The sequence below is a fragment of the Vidua chalybeata genome, chromosome 2 (genome assembly GCF_026979565.1).
Source record: "Vidua chalybeata isolate OUT-0048 chromosome 2, bVidCha1 merged haplotype, whole genome shotgun sequence".
Taxonomy (NCBI): Eukaryota; Metazoa; Chordata; class Aves; order Passeriformes; family Viduidae; genus Vidua; species Vidua chalybeata.
Window position 1 is genome coordinate 69,411,430 of NC_071531.1, and position 15,848 is coordinate 69,427,277.

Here is a 15,848-nt window from a genome sequence, read left to right on the forward strand (position 1 = left end):
GGCATGGAAGGCCAGATCTGCACCCTCCCTGTCTCTCCATGGGACATGCATGCAGGTCAGGGTGAATGGAGAAGGAGACTGCCAGCACTCTTTGCATCTAGTGCACCCTCCGGGAGGGGAGAGCTGTGCAGGACGGTGATTCACAGAGCTGCTCATGGTAATGAGGAGGGAGGCAGTGGCCAACATCTGCCCTATTTACAACATGCCTCAAATTTGTGCTGATTTAAGATCAACTGGAGATGGTGATGAGAGACCTGTGTGACCTGAAAGCACTCTCACTTTGCCTAGACTATTCAGGGAGTGCAGCACAGAAGGCACTCAGTAAGTCACTGCAGATTATAGGCTAATGATACGACACCTTGTGAGTTGTCAAGTATATTGTCACTGCACATGCCCTTAGGCAGAGGAGGCAGACAGGACCCTGTATGCATCTAGCAAGTACACCAACTGTCCTCAGCTATCAAGGACAGCCAGCAGAACTAAGCAGCTCCTTTCCCATCTCATATAAATTGGATCAACTCCTCTCTGCTGCTGCTGGCTTTTGCCTACAGTATTAAGCTACTTTGGACCAGAGAGCCATCCCCCCCCTCCCCATACTGCTCCCACTGCTGCATCCATGGCAACATTAGGAGCTTAACAGCAGACAATTCAGCCAAGGCCACCCGCCACTTCAAAGCACACTCCCCAGCCTGAGGATTCTTGTCTATTTTAGAGTCTCCACTGCTGCTATCATCAATGGGACATCATGAGTATGGACAACAGAGAGCACAAGGAACAAAAAGCCCGATACCGCTCCTCTGTCAGTTTACTGCTAGTCTCCAGCCTGAAGGCAAACCATTATTTAGTCAAGGAGGAAGAACACAAGCAGCAGCAGACAGCATTCCCTTGCACACTCTTCTTTTGGCAGGAAATTCTTATGAGTAGGAAAAGATGGGGTCATGAGAGAAAGTCTGGTGGAACAGATAAGAGCAAGAAGTCAAAAGCTGGAGTAATTTCATACGAATAGCCCAGGCTTGCTCCCAACCATGCAAATGAATATAAGCAATATGTCCTTTCACTAGCAAAGCATTAACTCTTTAGCCATCTTGCCAGCCTGCACAGCTCCCAGTCACCTTCAGTGAGGAATTATGCTAATATTCATGCTCATTCTCAGTTCAAATGGAATGCTCCCAAGTGTAGGTGATTGTCCCAAGCCCATATTTTTCCTACCCCTTTACTACACCAGGAATCTTGTGTGTGTATGATAATTTGAGACAGTCAGTGCAAGGCAGTGAACACCATGGTATCATGTGCTGCAGAAACAATCTGAGTCCTTCAAGCCCTGCAAACAAAGACTACAAGCACCAGATACCAAACTTAAAACCATCAACTACAACTAGCATTTTCCTAGTACACTTCCCTATGAGCTAAAAGCCTGAAGTATAACTCCCATTCCCCTCAAATGTAGGTAAAGAAAGCATGGAACCAAGGGTGCCAGCAGCTTGAACCTTCCTAAAAGTTAGATAAATAAAGTATGGAGGTCTACTACAAATATTTTCAGTATTTGTAGTAGATGAATGACACCTGTCTGGCAAGTCTATTAGTACAGCTTTGCATTTCTCAGTAATTTTTATGCAAATGTTTCAAACATAGTACTCTGATCTCCACAAGCAGATATTTTTCTGCCCAAGAACTCACCAAGGCATTATTCTAAGAATTCATATCCCCCAACATGGAAGAAAGAGAAATGTGGTGAAAAAAAAGACCCTCATAGGCCCTGTCAGTGTGTTGAATTAAATATTTCTTTCATTCTCTAACTATTACTCTGTCTCTGAAGCAACACTGTAAGAATCAAAGATTTTTTTCTTTTTCAGGAACATTCTTGTACTCCAAACAAGTTATGAAGTCTGAAAGCTAACTCGAAAGCCAATGAGAAAGAAAGGGGGAAAAAAAGCCACATCTTTTTCTTTTTCAGAAGAAATACAGATTAAATGTAGTAGGTACAGTTCAGTAAAGTCTCCCTTGAGACCCTTTCTAGAAATTAGCATATCTGACACTGCAGGCTTCATATCACTAGTTTTAATTCCAGGTTTACATCTCTGCTGTCACAATTATTTCCATGAATGTGTCAAAATCCACAGTGTAATAACTAAGGTTCCATTCCTCCTCTAATTTTAGAAGTCCAAGCCTCAGAGACATCTACTCTGTTGATTAGAGGTTTTTCTGTTCAGTTCATTGATCACAAGGGCCATTTACAAGACTGAGTTAACTAAAGCTGATTTCATTCCACAAAGAGCTATCATGTTCTCAGATGAGATACAACTAGGGAAGAATAACCCTGTGTACCAGTAGGGGTTGGCTTGATGTAAAGCAGCTCTGCAGAGAGAGACCTGGGAATCCTGGTGGACAACGCCTCCCTTCCAACTCAGGAAATTCTGTGGTTCTATGTTTCATGAGGATTGGAGCATCTCTATTATGAGGAAAGGTTGTCTAGTTTCTCTGTTTAGCCTGAAGAAGAGAAGACACAGAGGGGATCTAATCAATGCATAGAAATATCATAAGGGCTGGGGTCAAAAGGATGGGCACAGGCTCTTTTCAGAGCTGCCCAGTGACATGGCAAGGGACAGGGGACACAAACTAAAACACATGAAGTTCCAACAAAATATGAGGAAAAAATTCCTTACTGTGAGGGTGACTGAGTACTGCAACAGGCTGCACAGAGCAGCCATGGAGTCTCCTTCTCTGGAGATATTCAAAACCAGCCTGGACATGGTCCTGTGCAAACTGCTTCAGAAAACCTGTTTTATCAGGGATGCTGGACTAGATGATCACTAGAGATCCATTCCAACCCCAACCATTATGTGATTCTGTAATTTCATATTGAATACAGACAAGATGCTCTGGGAATAGACTCAAGGAGAAAAGTAGCTTACCTAGACAGACTTGTCATCAAGCACAAACCTAACCAGACTCCTGAGGCAACCCTTGAGAACATGTCTTACTTATGGCAATGACTCAAGTCACTCCCAATAAACCCAGACTAATGTTAGAATCGGGACCTTGATTACAAACAATTTAACATCAGAAACCCTAGTGCAGCTGCAGTGACCAGAAAGCAGATTAGAGGTGACCTTGACCAGAATTTGCACGTTCTTTGGTTCTGCAAGTGCTTGCTAGACCACAGAAGCAAAAAGACCATTTCACACTGACCAGGAGGACACAGTTACACCAGTGAACTACAAAGTTTACAGACCAGGGCATTTGGTGGCTGATGGTGCTGAATTGTTGGTGTGTCTGAACTACTGATGGCCATATTAAAATTGTGCTCAGGCTGGACACCATCTGCAAGCAGCAGGTTGGAGGAAGTCACTCTGCTCTTTCAAGCTGTCCTTGTCATACCAGCTCATGTCAGAGGGGACTCTGGTCCTCTTTTATTTTGCCTATCCACTTACAAATCATAATTTAAAATATAATCAAAACATCATCCTAATATTCCTTCTAAGATATATCAAAGAGGACTTTTTTTTTTTGAGTTCTTTTTTTTTTGTTGTCCTCTGTAAGTATTGGCAATGCTTGAAGATAGAACCAAATATTCAGATTAGATCTAAGCAGACTTAAATTAAAAGTGAGGTATTAAACCCCAAATACTACCACTCCTGTCTTGATTTGGTGCTAATTCACATATATTGCTTATGCATAGCCTTTAACTGAAGATGTTGAGCTCTACTATCGTTATTACCTTTAATGACAGTTTAGGGGATTGCTAATGGGATAGTAGAGCCTTTCATAGCCAAGGCCAATCCACATTTGGCATAGAAGTGCCTGAAAGTCCAGTACTTGGAAAGAAGACATAGCAGGGAGAGAAAGTGTTTGAGAGATGATCACCCACAAACCTCAAAGCCCTCTTGCCTTTTTTTCTTCATCACATCCCCATCAGGAGACATGCCAGAATACAGAGCATAGAATCACAGCCATGATCATAAATAACCTTTGAAACTCTCCATAAATAACTTCTGAAATTCTTGCCATTCCCTTTCTCATTTATACTGTGCAGGTGAAAGACCATTCATACAGCACTTCTGATAGAACCCCTTCCCCAGCTTTGAACCTGTGCCAAACACCCCCTGGGAGGGAAATATAACCCAGAGAAGTATGAGTTCAAAGCAATCCTCTTCTCTGTTAGCTGTTTTTGTCAGTCTCTATTGGAAAACAACACTACTGGGACAGCAACTCCAGACAGAAGCCCACATACATTCTTGGTGACTCTGTCTGCTAAACCAGAAAGATAATTTGACCATGAGAAAAAAGAATGAAGCTAGAATAAACTCAGCTATTTGCTTTAGAGAGAAGAGACATATCTGCTAAGCTTATTTCTCATTCTTTCATGAAAGTTCTCGCTTCCCTCTGCCCTAATGCCCCCACAAGCAAAAGGTTTCCTGAAGAGGCCAGTCCTACATTAATCTCACAGCCTCATTACTATTTTCCAGCCATAATTCTGAAGGCTCTGCACATCCTGTCTTCTTGTAAAGCACCCCTCAGTCTATTCCTCAGAGGAAGAGGAACCCCATACCTTTCCACGCTACCCCCTCCTCTGCTGTCAGTAGTTGAATTCAGGATCCATTGGAGCTGATGGCTTGGGCTCTGTTCCCTGTTGCCAGAGAGGCCATTCACAAATCAATCAGTGTTGAGCTGGGCTGAAAAGCCCAAGCTATCCTTGAGGAAAAAAAAAAAAAAAAAAAAATTGGGGGCTGTAGAGGCTCTGTAGAGGCTACACCTACAGTGAAGATCTCCATCCCAGAATAGCTATACTGGGAAAATGTTTTAGAAGGCTGAACTAGTATCTTATTACAGGATTCATGCCCAATTATTAACCTTGTAAATACTTCATGTTACACAGCATATTATACCTTCAGTTTATTGATATGTCCATAGATTATTAATCTTTCATTACGCTAATTAATTATCATAGTGATTTGGCAATTATCTTCTGTAAAGTTTGGCTGGGACCAGGTGCAGCCTCTCAGTGCCTTTAAAATGTGTTCCAGATCCTTGCAGAATGCCAGATGAAAGATATGGCTTTATTAGATCAAAACTGGGCTGCTGACACCTCTCCCAGAATATGTATTGACAGCCTTGCTTCTTAAAAGGTACAGACTGTATGGAACAGCTTATAAAAAACCTTGGATGCAGAAGCAAAGAAAAATAGGCATAGATTTAACACGTATCACTATGCCCTTTTTCATATTCCCACAGAGGCTGGAATTAAGGCAGAAATTTCATCCCAGAATCTGGTTTATGGATGGCCTAGAGATTTCATGGAGGCATTTGTTCCAGAGACACGACTTAGTCCTTTCTTCAGCTGGAGAAATCTTATGTCATGCACTGCGGAATGCGGTTTGCTAATCACTGGCGCTGGTTTGAATGGCTCCATGGATCAAAACTGACTTTACACGGGGATGCCAAGCACATTTGCCATTCTCCCACACTGATCATTAGGACACTTTGCTTGTGAGGATCACACTGGGAGTCATTTCTTTGATGTGTGCAAATGTGGGAAAAGAGCTGAGGCTTTTACAGGAGCTGCTTGACTACAGGTAAAGAATGCTGCAGCTTCGGGGAGGGCTATTGCAAGACATTTAGAGACTGCTTGTTCTGTCTTCCTATTTACAGGACAAGCATAGTTCATGCTGTTTAGGCAGGGTGTAGATTTTGTTTCTGTGCTTTGGAAAAACTCATCCAAGTGTAGCTATCACACATCCTTTTCAGCAGGAGCCTACTTTAAGCTCTGTCCTTTTGTTGCCTATCACCACCCCTTTCTTTTCTGCTTTCTTCACCCTCTGTAAGGTAAGCTAAAGCTGTGCCATTGTGATGGTCAGTAGTCACTCTGAGCCAAACCCCTGGTTATTTTGAAATCAGTGTGAGCACTTCCACCAGCTGAAATTGTAAGAGGATTAGACTTGTATGCAGTCAGCTCCATTGAAGCACAGCAGATATTTTCTCCAGCTCCTCAAAAACACTTGTAATAATTTGGCTGGCTGTGATTGCTGCCCTCTTTTGCAAATGCAACAGCCCTGGGAAATAGTCCACTTTCCACCCCTGCCTACCTTCCAAAGAGGGCTCTTACTCTAGTTCTTAGAAGGTCAACCACAGACTTTAGAAGATTGGATCAACTCCTCAGCCGGAGTTTTATTCCTGGCCTGTCCACATTGCCCATAAGTATTGACAATGGGTTCATTATGGACTGAGCACTGCACAGACTTTGCAATCCTGCAGTCTTTAGACCTTCTGGGGAAGTGTTCAGCACACTTAAGGGGTATTTATCTCCTTTCATGGCTGATCAACACAGAGAACATGGCCATTGAAGCAAGTTCATTGGTCTGTTCCCACATGAGGTGGCTGAACTAGAAACGTGTAGCTCCATTTCTGGCTGATGACTGAGTTCCCCAATCTGCAGCCAAATGATTTACTGCATGTGTGTTCTGCACCTCTGCTGTCCCTGTGCCATCCATCCTCCTGCTGAGTGTTCATCAGCATCATCAATCCCGAGTTTGTATGACAACACATTCTTGTAAAGCCCAGGAGTGAAAATGCACTTGGCCACGGTGCGTAAAAGGATTGGTCATGGATGCAGGAAGAGGACAAAACAGAAATGTGCAGTGAGGGTAACCCCAAATTGAGTTATCTGGGCTTCTGGCTACAGCTTTCAATTATGAAGTACACAGCAGCATCCTAGGGAGAAACGGGTGCTGCTGGCAGCAGCTTTGCACTCTACTAAGGAAAATAAAATCTCTGGGAGAAAGAAGAGCCTTGGAGACACTTCCCATTATATTGAGACGTTGTCGTCAAGAAATCTCATTCTTGGATTTTGTTTTTTCATGTTGGTAACGAAGAAGCTGAGGTGTGAACAACACTGTCTGGGACCTCCAAAAGCCAGTATGGATTAACAACAACTGCTTTGTCTCTACAAAGTTTTCAATAGAGGCTACTGGTGCCACTTCTGGTGAGCCTAAGTTCTCACTGTACTAATGTAACATGTAAATATTTGAGTGGCTTTGCTTTTTCATGTGAGCTCCCACTGCCCCTTCTTCATTTTGGAAGCAGAGGCAGCACATCTGGCATTTGGAAAAGCAACAACATCAACACACCCCCCCCCCATTATTAATATTTAAAAACTGTCTCCCACACATGAATAGAGAAAGTTTATTATGATTTCTAATTGCACAGGCCTGTGTAATGGGTTTATGTAGCATGTAATCTTTTCTACCAAGCTTACCACTATATGCTTTGAGAGCCTTGGAAATATTAAATAATTTAGCCTCAAAATACCCCCTCGTGGTGTGGTTTGGTGTCATTTGTCTCCATTTTATAGATGAGGAAGCAATGAAAAAAACCTCCCAATGGTCTCCCTAAGGTCACTTCAGGAGCTTTTGGCAAAGCTTCAAAATATTATGTCTCTACAATTTTTTTTTTTCTTTTTTTTTTTTTTTTCCCTGAAAGAAAAATACTCTGGGCCAAAGCAAAGCTCCCAAGAACTGTAGCTGGGTTTTGAAGATATTACAACCTGCAGTCAGATTTCACCTTGTTGCCTAGAGCTACAAAATACCTACACAGAAGAAGTCTTAGGCTGGGCTAAATTGTGGCTTACATGGCAGAAATGCAAGCAGGATTTAGCGCTTTAAAAGTGAACATCAAAATGACGAGCTGATATTTCACCCTAAAAAAGGAAAATAACATCATGAAGAATGGTAAAATGGCTTTAAAATATAGAGACTAGGGAGAGCAGAACACTCTCCTGTTTCATCCCAATGTAACAAATAGGTTTGACTAAACCACCTTTCTTAGTATTCTACCTTGTCCTTAGGGGAAAATCCTTGCAATAAATAAGCAGAGAACCTGGGTAATGGAGGAGTTCTAATGAGATATTTTCATAAAAAAAGTTTTTAATACACTGAAATATTTCACTTTGACATTTCCTAAACAAACCTTAACCTTTTCATACTCTTTTAAGAATTGATCAACCCAGCAGAGAAAACAAGAAAATATATGTATATATTTTAAAATGGAATTAAATAACTCAAAGGAAAACATGACATTGACATTCAAAGGAAACACTGGACATGTAAATTAAATTTCTCAGGCTACAGTGAAATAAACAGCTTATTTCCTGATCCATGCCACATTTTCTGGTTTCATCCAAAACAGATCTTTTTTCACCTGCATTTTTGGCTCAACCAGGAAATTATTTTCTTTTCACTCAGTTGACTTCTCCTTTTAAACTTCTTTTAACCCTTCAAATGTTGTGCTGCCATGTCCATACATTTTATCAAAAGTCTCTTTTCATCATCTCCTTCTTTAAGGCAGTTTAAACTACAAGCTTATATGGAACTTGCTGTGCTAAGGTTATACTGACAGTTCAGATCTGGATCTGAAATCTGTGGATTGCTGCACCTCAAAGACAGTGGAGTGATATATTTCAGTCCTGAGGGATCCGTTGGCTACAGCTTGTGAAGTGCAGCATTGTGCCAGCCCTATACCTGCATCTCCGTCCCTTTTCTCTTAAAACATCCAGACAACAAATGCAACCACAATAATTCAATGTCCTACAGCAGAAGTGGTAGGAGACAAAGCACACAGCTAACAAAAATGGAGTAGCATTAGTAACAACAGAATGCAGCCTAAATGTCAGAATATAAAGAAGAGTATTCAGCTTGGAAATAACCTATTCCATTTTGTGGAATGTGTAACCTGGGTAAGTAGCCTGTAGGTCTATACCAAAACTCTTGGCATGCTGCCAGCCTTCATGGCCCCACCTACAGAGACCCCTTGGAGCAGTTCTCAGTGCACTCCTGTCAAACATCTGGTGGAAGAATGTGAACCCAGATGCCTCAGTTTTAGACCTAGAGAAATCTGCTTTAATTCCTTGCTTATGCTGAGCCCATTAGACCAGGATGGCTCAGCTCTTGGATATGATGGGCTTCGTGGATGAAGAACAGATTGTGTAAGCTGAACCCAAGGAAGATGGAGATTATGCTGGCAGGCAGAAGAAAGCACTATGAATAGTTTATAGACCCTCTGTGTCAGCCTTTGCACACTGTGAACAGCCACAAACCGTCTGTTCAGGCAGTGCTCTAGGAAAGGTCCCAGAGCCCTCTGTCATGGACAGAGCACACTGAGGCAGAGATCTCTGCCATCCCCATTTGGCTAGAAGACTTTTTTCCATCCTGGCACAATGCGTCCTGGCCATGGGTAGCCAAGCTTTTGCCACCTTCTGTTTGGATTACAGGACTGTGAGACTTCAGCTGATACAGCTCTCTGCAGCAATATGAACAACTATGAGCGCGTCTTTCTTGCCCTCTGCTTGCCTATACTTGCCTATACTGACTCCTCTCAGAGCTTACAGCAACATTCTTGGTCTTGCTCTTTATCCTTATAGACTGGGCCCAAGATACTATAAACACTGCAGAAGGCTCCCAGATGCAGATGCTGTTCTTTGCCATGCTCAGTGTCTGTCATTACAGGAATACTTCACTGGTCAAATGATGGAATTTTCCTGGTACCAAGGGATGAAAATGTGACAAATATAGGTATTTCTAAGGGTGGTCCTTCCACAGATGGTCCCCAAACTTATGAGTTTTCATTCCTGGTACCAGCTTTATTTCTTCAGTACTGCTTATCTTGGGAAGAAATGTGGATTTGCTGCCTACATGTATTTGAAAGTAGAAGGAAAAAAAGCAAAGTGGAAATCATATTTTGTTAAAGAATATTGAAATCCTAAAATCAGATGGAATGCACTGTTCTGTCCATGGCAATAAGTAATGCCTTGCTAGTGCCAGTGCATACTCTTCTGGAAAGTGCCTAAATCCTGCAACAAGGATGGAAGCAGAAAACCAGCATGGAGGAGATGCTTGGATATTAGGCTGATATTTGCCTAAGTGCTCAGGTGCCCATCTGTGTTTCCACAGTATCTCTTCTTGACTGGAAGGTGCTTTAGCTGGCACATGTTGTACATCAGAGAACACAGTTAGTTATTCAGTATCACAGTTAGTGATTCAGTTCATGAGCACAACTGGTTAAAAAAATATCTTGTGATTTCTAAGGGAAGTCCACAGCCAACTGCAGCTTCACAAACAGCCCCTTCTCGTAACACGTAGGATTTGCTCAGGCCCAAGGCTACTTTTAGGATACTAGACAGAGGATGCTTTTATCCCACTTTTTCAGTAAAATGTCCTGTCCCTCTCCTAAAATTGAAAGAAGTCCTAATTGTGAGGGGGATGAGATAGCCTTGGTTGAAGAAACTTGTCTGAGCAGTGTGAATTGTCTCATCTTAGTCTTCTTTTATGGGTCCTAAGTACTTTTTCTGGTCACAGACTGTTCTGAATTTTGTCAGTCTAGTACCAGGTTTCCAGCCACATAAGGTTGTTTTAAACCCACACATTCTCTGTGGTTTTGGAACTAGTTATGAAAATTATTTTAGATTAGGCTAGATGCAACTTAGTCCAAGCTGCTGATGTTCAAGTCTTAGAGTGTGGAGAACTGGTAGTAAACAACAAACCATCTTTCACTCCTTCCAGTGACAACTCATTCTCTTTCACTCCTGTATTATGAAATGTCTTTCTGCAGAGCTAAAAGATATATATTCTGTAGGTGGGAAGAGGTGTTTACAGCAATGCTAGGCACTGAGAAACTCTAAGAGAGATGGATCTTTGCATGGCAGGAAAGGAATATATCCTGACACAATGACCTCGAATAAAAATGACAAGTGAGGTCCTCTTTCAGCACAAAGTGACGTCTCCAGAATAGGTATGACACAGTTAAGCAGATCCTAAAAGCTTGGATAATACTGCAGGAAAAAAAAATAGTCGCTGATAGATACCTGATTTTTATCTTTACAAACTCTGTCTTTCATATAGGTACTTTTCAAACACACTTTACAAGAATGCTGGTGTGATCAGTTCTTTGTTGGTAGTTTTTACTTTATTTTGTCTTCTGAACACCTTAAAGGCCAAATGTATTTCAATGCCTTTCAAAGTCTTTCACATCATGAAAGACGCACCTGTAGATTTGTGCAAACTGAAAATGGATAAAATATCACATGTTTCATTGGAACAACTGCAAGTAGTCAGAGCTGAAATGAAACCCAAATATTCTGAATAGACCATTTTGACCAGTAGCTGTTGTTCAAAATCACATACAAAAATAATTCCTACCATCTGTTCTGAAGAACAAAGACACTGTAGAAATGCCAAATCTTTCCCCTGATACCCTTAGGTCTTTGGAAGGAATGGATTGAACAAGGCAAAAATTTCAGGGAAAGGTAGCATCTTTTCATAGGCAAATAGAGAAAAATGATGTGAAAAAGAGACATAAGAATCCTGGTTTTTTTTTTTTCAGATTGGAAGCAGAAAAATTCAAATTATAGTGTCTCTTCTAGATATAAATCCAGTGTAATAAAATACCTGTTTCAGTCTCTCTGATAAAACTTTGTCTTGCTGATATCCTTAGGCCATCACAGCTGCAACAACATTCTTACTACACTCAAGGTATCAAATTCTTTTGCCTTATTCAGAGGACTGGAAGGGACCATGGCAGGTCATCTAGTCCATCTTCCTGACTTCAGATCAGAATCAAATACGCCTAGGTCATTATGGAAACTTATTTATCTAGTGTGTTTAAAAGACTTCCAATGACAAAGACTGCACAACCTCCTGAAGCAATCTTTGTGTTACCTGAACCTTTCTGACTGCAATTTAAACCCATGACTTCTTTGTCCTATCCATCATGGCCATGGGAATCTCTTCCACTTTTTATCTTTTCCACAACTTTTTAGGTTCTTGAAGACTTTTGCTAACTTCTTAGTTTTGCCTTTTTGAAGTTAAACAAAACCAGTTCTCCCACAATTGTCTCACTGGTCTTTTTCTCTAGGCTCTTTCTGACTCTGAAATTTATGTATTCCTAACTCTTTCTTTTGCTGCCCTATAGAGTGTGTTTTTTGTGGATTTTCTTGATATCCCAAACCATTATTTACTTACATGGAATATGAAGCATGATCCCAAAACAGAGTGAGCTTAGAGAGTGATCTCACACTTTCAGGAACAAGTGACCTTCCTACCTCAAATTATTATCCCCTGTTGGCACCCAAACTTGAGATGAATATATGTGCTTTTATCTCTGAAAAAATATTTGATCCCAAGAGAAGGTAGTAACAGCAAACTAATGCATGTTTCCATGAAGGGGAATTGGTCTGAGGTATCTAGAAGAAAATAAATATTTTGTAGTAATAAGAATTGCCATTTTCACATGGACGTGTTGCAGGCTCCAAGCATTACACAGTATGTAGCAGATAATTATTAGTATCAACCCAATTTATCAGATGGGAAAAGCACAGTACAAAGAAATAATGAGATGAAGCCCGAAGCCACATAATGAGAAATAAACATAAAGATGAACAGAAAAGAAGATTTCCTGATTTATGCTGGGTTTTTTATTTTATTTTCTCCCACCTCTGCAGACTGGCACTGAATTTTTCTCTTACCTTAAGGGAAGGTGACTAAGGCCAGGTTCAGGCTGGAATCCACTGATAGAGTGGGGTAGAGAAGTCAGCTGAGCAGAGAAAGTGAACTTTCTCCATGTACCACGACTGGAATAATGCAATTTACTCTGCTGGAGCTGTGTCAGACCAATTTGATGTCATTCACCTTCCACCCTGTGCCCAGGTAATGCTTTTACCTCTTTGCCTTCAACAGAGAAGCAAAAGAATAAATTGAGATCAACTTTCAGGGAGTTTTATTGCAAAACAAGTGTGTAAAAGAATGATTTTAAGTGACCTAGATGATATCTCTTCACATCAGTGTTTAGCAATATCTGCTTCCATAGATGGTGTAGCTGTTAGTACTGCAAGGATCCCTTAGGACAAACTCTTGTTGTAACATATTTTCTCTGCACCAAAGCCTACATAAATGTTAAATGAAGGCACTTTAAATAAATATAGGTAACAGAGGAAGAATAATCCTGTTAACAGAATCAGCATTGCAGTCACTAAGTAATAATATTTTATTTATTTATTATGTCATAATACCTATAACAAAAGTAACTAGATGCTATAAAATAGTACTTACAGACACAGAAGTTGAAATGACACACCATAACCAACCCTTCATAAAAGCTACTCTCATTCACAGCATCCAGGAAAAGAAAGAAAAGAAAGTAGAGCCCCTTTCCAATCCCAAGTAATATTTAGTCACGTGCCTGGCTGAGCACAGGAGCTGTAGCACACAATGCTTTCAAAAACACAATGTCCAAAAGAGCCTTAGATCACCACACAGCACCCAGGGTGTGGATCTTCAAGCTGTACAGGAGATAGAGGAAAGAAAGATCCTTTTTCTAAGTGTGGCCTACTGTCAGCTACTGGATTGATCCAAGTCAGACAATGGAAAGGTGATAGAATGGGTAAAAGGAACAGCAATAAAGTTCTCAGCATGATGGACAGCAAACATAGCAAGGTTAAGGAATCCAAAGGACTACACCTTGTGCCATGTGAAAACCCAGAAATATATCAAAAGTAGGGAGCAGGGGTATCTATGCTGCATGTGGAGAGATAAGTTAGGTATTTGTGGGAAGAAGGCTGTCTGGTCAGTAATAGAGAAAGAAAAGCTGTCGATGTCATAACTGCTACCCACGAGGGAATAAAATGGGACCTCCTTGGTTAATATCAATCTATACTGGGAAAAAAAAGTGACTTTGAAGAGCTCTCAGCAGAAAAACAGCGCACACAACCACCCTCTGTTATTCTCAGCAAATCACTTGATTTTGCCTTCTCTGGCACTTGTCCAGGGAGGTCCACCTCTCCCAAACTCAGCCTCTGCAATTTCTTCAGCACTCACAGCCTGAACAAATATCAAGGGACAGTGCAGGGAGACAGCAGAGTGGCCAATGAAAAGAAAATCAGCTCTCTCTTAAGCACCTCTTTTCTCCATGCCACATCTTTTTTTATCTTTTCCTTCCAAAGAGGGACATGAAAATAGCGTAATGCAGAGGCACTCAGATGGCACTGCCAACACAGTGCTTAGGAAAACAGTCCCTCCCTGACTCTGATAATTTAGCTTTGTTTTAGTTTCAAGCTAATGAACATTTATGCTGTAGCCAATCTTCAATTTATACCCATCTAGTCCAAAGCACAATTATATGCTGAGCAGAAAATGCAGCTTTGACTCATAATAATAAGATTGGCACTGTGTCTGGCAGATTTTCACTCTTCCTTTTCATGCCTGCAGCCGTATCAGTTGGGCAAAGCTTTTGCCATATTTCCTAACAAAAGGTCAGGCTGGCAGACAGAAGGGGAGGACTGGGGGCTATGCAATGTTGGATCATGACACCTTCTGAGATGCCCAGCATTTTGCAGAAAGAGATGTAGGAGAGGCATTTTCTCACAGAGTTGTCTATGTTAAAGAAAATAAGAAGAAATGTTTTTGACTCTGTGTTTGCTAATCCAAATTGTTCTGTCTTCACTCTCAGAAGACTCTGGTTCACATGAGTCTTCTCTAAGTTAGTCCTTTAACAGTGCAGACCTAGTCCTAGGGTGCATTTGATGGAGCACCTGATGGTGACAAGTGTGCTAAGGACATTTTCAACTACTTTTGAATCAGTCTCGTCTATTCAAGACTCTCTGGCAAACTTTCCTTTAGAAAAGGTGGTACTGTGCTTAATTTGAAAATCAAGAAGTGTCAGTGGTGTTCTTGGCTTTGCCACTGACTTTCATGAGACACCAAAGCCATCACTTGATGTCTCTCTGCCTCATTTTCTTCATCAGTAAAATAAAGTGAATAACCAATTCTCCCATGCAGCAGACTCTGGACTAGTCAATGTCAGTTGCAAATGTGCTTTGAGATTGCAGAGTGAAGTTATTAGAGCAGAGTTGAAAAAGATAAGTGTCTCGTAGCCATCCTTTGGAATCCTCTCACAGTTTCAGACATACATTCATTTCTTTTCTGTCTGCGTCTAGTACAGAGTCACTGCTGCAAAGCAATGCACTGAAAAAGCTCCTGGTAAAAAATTCTATTGAGCATGATGATTCTAACTCTGTCTGGAAGGTGACTATGAACAGACTTAGTCCCGTTTGGCATCTTCTTTCTTTTGGCATAATACCAGACCCTATTGCATATTCACCTGCTTAGTGTGGTGGGGCACCAGCTTGTCCTTTGTGTAAATTCCTTTATTTCTTTATTTTTTCAACAAGGGGAAAGAGTTCTACCTGGCCTTTTGGGGGGAAATATCATGCACAGTTGGTGGTGCCCAGAAGGGAGAAACAGATGCTGTTGAGATATTCATGGTGTCCAAAATAGAAAGCAATTTATATGGACAATTAAGAAGAGCCACACGGGACTTTGGTGGTTGGAAGCTACAAGTCTCTAAGCAGGCAATTTCTAGGACTTAAAAAAAAATTAATTCACCTGAGGCCATGCAAGAGAAGAAAAGTTATATTGAGCGAACAATCCCCAAGTTCATTCACTAGGGCTTTCAGCTCCTGATTTGCAGTGGAAATAGAATATGTGCTGTCCTGTCATCAACAGGACTTAGAGAACAGAAAGAACAGTCATGACAGAACAGGCATGAAATTGTTAGAAAGAGTAGAGGCAAACCAAGCCAGAGTCTTTAAAAAATACTAAAAGTCTCTCTGTCTTGACTCTCACCTGTCATGATGCCTCCTCTCCTGTAGCTCCTCCAGAATATTTTCTCTTCTCATTCATGACATCACACAGGAAAAAGACCTGATGAAGGGACAGAAATATGGTGGAATTGGTTATATGTCTGCCATTTGTTTTCTTGTAATTGCTTTTGTTCATTTGGCATTGGGCAGATGGAGAATGTCAGAA